The sequence below is a fragment of the Parasteatoda tepidariorum genome, chromosome 9 (assembly GCF_982258835.1).
Source record: "Parasteatoda tepidariorum strain Cologne lab strain chromosome 9, Ptep-v5.0, whole genome shotgun sequence".
In the NCBI taxonomy this organism is placed as follows: Eukaryota; Metazoa; Arthropoda; class Arachnida; order Araneae; family Theridiidae; genus Parasteatoda; species Parasteatoda tepidariorum.
In genome coordinates this window covers 105,650,840-105,656,839 of record NC_141763.1, presented here as the reverse complement: position 1 = coordinate 105,656,839, position 6,000 = coordinate 105,650,840, and positions in this window count along the sequence as shown.

Genomic DNA, 6,000 nt, shown 5'->3' with positions numbered 1-6,000 from the left:
CACTCACCTTCCGTTTTCTCTTGCAATTAAGCATAATTAGGAATCGCCAACGCGCGAGACAGGGAGCTGACCTCTTGCTTGCCATCGATCCGGCCCGACGGGCCGGATCGAAGCGTCCCCCCTCCCCAGCGACCGTCAAGAGAGCGCGTTTGCGAATGCTACATATCCCCCCTACTTTTAAATAACAGTTCGGCCAACTGGACACCGTCTGACCAATTTTATAGCGACTCCCGTCTTTTTATTTCAATTAAAATGAAAGTACTCACCTGTTATACATCGCCCTGGAGAGGGGGGGGGGTGCCAAACATCAAAAGCAGTCCTCCTAATCCCCCCCCCCCCCAAGAAGACCGAAAATAAAGCGCAAATTCATTACAATACACTTAAATAATACTTTTATACGTTATAAAATGCAACAATACCTTTGAAAAGTTATCTAAACAATGAAGTATTTTTCTTTTGAAACTGTTGCACTCATTAACAATGACTTCCTAACGAAATTGACCTTTATATTGCATTGTTGCTAGCTAGTTCAACAATACTGTACTTAATTATACCAAAAGTGGTGGCAGAAGTGAAGAATTTAACTTATTTCAGGTTAAACGATGAGTTAGAACAATTACCCCCACTTTTTACTTCTTTTTTAAAGAAAAAGTCTAATTTGACACCACTTTTTGCCTTTTTTTTAATGATGTATGAATCAAAATGGCGGCAAATGTGCCATTTTGGCAAAAATACAAATGCTTATAACTTTTAAACCTCTTAAGCGATTTAAATATAATTGATATTTTTGAAATCAGCACAAAAAATTCTATAAGTGTACAAATCAAATTTTCATCAAACTCTGAGATGGTGGGTGGCATTTTTGTAAAATCCTGTATGATTTGACATGGAATGACCCGTAATGTATAGAATATTAAAAATGAAAGAGAGAAAAAACTATTGATATTTTTATTGATTTAAGTTATAGAAATACTAATAATAATAGATGAGAGTTCAAGTGCGAATTGAAGAAATTTGCAACATTCTATCCACGCAGTGAGGAAGCGAGAATAAATAAAAGACGCATCGAGAAATAAAATTCTAAAAAATGTATAATAAAAAATTTATGCAAATAATAAAAGGAAAATTAAATTAAAAAATAAAATGAATAAATTTAACTATGAAAAATAATATAAAAGTAATAATTACGCATTTGGAATGTTAGAAAATAGAATGGCGGGAAAAATGCAAACAAAGGGGGGGGAATTAATTAAAAACGTAATAATGAATAATTATTTTGCAACCCGATAAAATAATTCAACTTTTTGAAATAAAATATACCTCAAAAAATATTAAAACAGGGGAAAAAATTTCGGAGTCAATAAAGCTTACTAGTTTAACAATAACCAAAAATAAATCTTACCTCCAGTACGCACGTGAGTCTTGCAAAGTAGCCATCCAACGGATAAGTCACAATGTGCACGAGGAGGTAACGTATGCGCATACATCTGTTTGAAACAAACGTCACAAATCGAGGGCCAATATGGAAAACAGGGATATCGGCAGTCTCAAATCTATAGTAGTACTGTACCAATAATGTAAGTCTGGAAATTTCGGCTATTTGTAAAGGGAATGAATTTTATTATTTTTTACACGTTTTCAAAGGTACGCAAAAAATTTATTTTTTGATAATATTTTTTTAATTACCATCAAAATAGTTTTTTAAAATTGATGTCAAATTCTTACTGGCAGATTGAAATGACAAAATCTGCAGCTTAACAGAAAACGAAATAAATTTTAAAAATAAAAGTTAAATTATAATTTATTTAATCAATGTTATAATATTAATCAATGTAATAATCAATGTTAGTTATATGAATATAAAAATTTTGTATTTAAACAATGGAAAAAAATGGTAACTAACTTGTCAACAACATTTCAAATATATTTCGGTTAGTAATGCAGAAATATTTTTTTTACTTGACTTAATATGCGTTTTAATAAAACCTCTACTTTCCATTGAATCTATAATAAACTAGATTTTACTTTAACCAGAACCGCATACACAAATATTTATGATAAAATACGAACACAAAATTAGAACAATAAAAGAGAATTAGACTGTTATAATTAAGACATTTTACTCAAAATTCCTTATATTTGGTTAATTTATTTACTTTAAAAGTATGTAAAACAATATTGACCTGAGTGGGTTTTTTTTAAAAAAAATCTGAATACATAAATAGCAGTCCTGTAAGAATCATAGTAATTAAAATAATATTCAAGAAAAAAAATTAAAAGAAAAAGTCTTCCCACAGAGAAAAATCAAAATTGTTTTGTTTTAAAACTTACGAAATAAATGTTTATGACTTTTTAAAAGTAAATTCTTTGCATCTTTTACAGAAAATCCAGGCACATTAAGTAAATTAAAATAGATAAAAGAAGTATACAAATTAGCAACTTCTTCTTTGTACATTCCTGAAATTGCTCTTTTTTATACTGCTGTACTTCTAGCCATCTCAATAAAAGATGTTCTGCAAGCACTTGTGGATAGTCTTCCAGGTTGACATTTGGTTATCAGTACACACCCCGTGATCACCCTCCGTAATGGCCACCAAACTGTCATACTCTGATCAATACCGACAGTCTACCAATTTTCCAAAAGTTTGTTCATAATATTCCTTTTCTTTCTTTTTGATTTTACTTGTCTGGCTCTTGGATTTTACCTATTCTTTTTTTTTTTTTTTTTTTAAACATGAGATTATTAGATTATTAATATTGTCTATGACGAGGGTTTTCTTGTTATTCAGCCTTCCGATAATTTAAGAATTTTTTTGCACTGTCGTATGGTCGTCGATATTTAAGCTATTTTCGTTGATAACAATATTGTATTCCTCCTCAACAGTTTTTGTGAAGTCTGGAAAGTTATTGCCATTATCTGAGAACTGGTCTTCGAATGAATAAGCAAAAAGTTCGATTTTTTTTCCTTGGTCGAAAAAATATTCTGTAAACTCGTCAAGTACAGCGAAAGAAGGTTTTATCGCCCTTCTGCAGTGGTTTTTGACACTTGTCAAAATGTTAAAAAGGGTTTTTTAACGTGACAGATAAAACCTACGGTTAAAACCGAATAAAACTGTCAATTGTCAATAACTTGCCAACACTGATTTCAAGATATACAATTTATCAGGAGTATTTTGTATTTAAGTAATTTATACTTTCTTATAAACAGTTAGTTCTTTTTTAAATTTATTTACACGTCTAATAATTTGATAGAATTTAATTACTTTTAAACCAATAAATTTTCAGGCGTTTTTAATTATAAAAAATTAAAAATTAAGTTCATGTTATTGTTTTAAAAAAAGTTAAGCAAATTTTCACGTTTTTTAATAATTTAACAATAGTACTTATTATATTTTTTTTCTTAACATTTTTTCAATGCGTGTTTGTTTGATAATTTGTTAGATAATCAGTATAATTTTTAAACCAAAAAATCTTCAGTCGATTTCATTTTCAAAAAAGAAAATAATATGAAAAAAAAATGAGAAAATGAATTCATAAAAAAAATTGTGATCACTTTATTACGATCACTGGTCAAAAGCTCTTTTTTTTCCGGCTTGACTCCGATAAACTCCACAACATTTCAAATCATTGGTTGGAAAAACTGTCTCAATCGATGTTTGTAGTCGGATTGGTTTTCAATCCTGGTTATATACGTGTTTCAAGACGTCACAAAGTACTTTTCCTTCTTCAGTATTCATATTTATATTAAAATCACCGTCAGGACAGTAATTATAAGTTAATAATAAAAAGAATATATAAATACTTTAAATTATTATTATGTAAATACATTAAGAATGACTGCTGGTGAAAATAAAAAGAAAAAAAGAATTCTAAAAAAATTCTCAAAAAGCAGCGGTCGCCATAGCAACGCATAAAATGAGGACGCATGTACACTACTTACTCTTGAACACAGTTGAAAAGTGTGATGACGTCCAAATAAAGTGCCATAAAACCCAAAACAAGACCCATTTTGCCAATGGGTAATAAACAAAAAAGCTTACATTTATTTTTACATTTTGTAAGTATAGAATTTGGCTATTAGTCAATTTAACTTTATTAACTTAAATAGATAAATAAAAAAAGGTCTAACGATATTTCAAATGAACGTTTTTTTCCACCAAAAAAATTTAAAAAATGTTTTACTAAAGTGAACATTTATTTGGTTTGTTTTTTCCATTTGTTTCTTTTTTCCTTTTAATTTTTAATGCATGTAAGTAAAATATTTTGTTACAGTTTTATTATTATTTTTAAACCAATAATTCTTCAGTCATTTTTATTTTTAAAAAAAGTTAAAATAAAGCTTGTGATTTTTTTTAACTGTAAAATGTTGGTTTTAAGTCAATCTATATTCGTTATTTTAATTGAAAAAATTATGCAATGCTATTGGATGTTATAGAAGCATTTTTTTAGAAGTAACATTTTGTAATTGATTTATTCCTTTTTATTAACTTTTGATTGATTTAAAGATTTGTGATAGATAATTTTCGAACATATGTTAAATCGCGATACATCGCTATGTCTTACTGACGATGTATCACGATAAAGAATTTCTTACATCACCCAGTCTTACTCAACACTCGTTGATTTTTACTTAAACTTTGATTTATACTGAAATTACCTAATTTTAAGATTAAATTCAAATAAATGATTCACTTTTGCATAAAACAAAATTTTACTTTTAATTCTATTTTTAAAATTATGACATTCATCAAATAAAATTTTTCTTTTTAAAAAGTTAGTTTTAATTTCAAATATGAAATACTTGATATGCATTTTTCTTAAATTAAAAAAATTGGAAGTGAGGTCTGACATATGCATGGATCAGACATATTTCATTTTTTTTTTATATTTTATAACTGTCGTTGAACAGCCAACCCAATTTTTAAGCTTATGACCACAAATATTCAACTCCGTAGCCATGTAATTAATTTTAAATCCAATCCAGAAGATGAGGGAACACTTTAATCAAGTATGGGGAGAAATTTGCCTACCGCGGAGGACTTTTTGATAGAACTAACCCGCATTTGCGTGGCATGGAGAGGAAAGCCACGAAAGCCTCATGATTAGCGGCAAGGGGACCCATGATCTGTCTACCACTGAGGATACTGTAAGTCAGCACTGTGGTCGGTGAAAGCCAGATGCGGGTTTTTATCGACCAGCCATTGCAGGAATCGAAGCTGGTTCATATCTTTGGAAGACGAACTCTCTATCCCCTGAGCCACCACGGCTTTCACACCTTTAATTAAACTTATTTAATCCTATTCAACTAGTAGAACTTACTTTGTCATGGTCGATAAATCTTGTCAAATACCAACAATATATAACACCAACAATATAAAGGCATCAAGCCTTACGCCTCGCAGCTCATAGAAGTTCGTATCGAGCAGCCATTGCTGGGTTTTGTACCCTGTTCACCTCATCGGAAGCTCTATCACCTGAGCCATCACGGCTCTGGTCATACACATTGGGAGGGGGTAAAAATGACAATTGTTGAGTTGCAAGCCCCTCTGCTTTTACGAGCTTACATAATATTTGAACGAACCCTTGAAATTTTTTTTTACACTTAGAAATAGGTTTATTTTGAGAAATTTTAATTTTGATTCTTAACATTCCAAAGTAAAAAAAAAGGTAGAAATATGAGCTAAAAGTAATAAAATGTAATCGATTTATCGTTCTGGTTAGCATATGCATAATATTTTTATAAAAAAATTACTCAAAAAATATCCAAGTAAAAAAAATAATTAAATAAAAAATTCAGATGAATTCAGTAAATACAATATAAAATAATACATTACATTTGATAACAGCTAATAGTTTCTTTTATTTGAATTCCCTCCTAAAACGAATTTCTAGAATAATTTATGATAATTTTTTTTCTTCATAAAAACGGTCAAAACTTATTGTGTTTAATCCATGTTTAGTAAAATTGTTAGTGAGAAAAATTAAAAAAGAATTAAAACG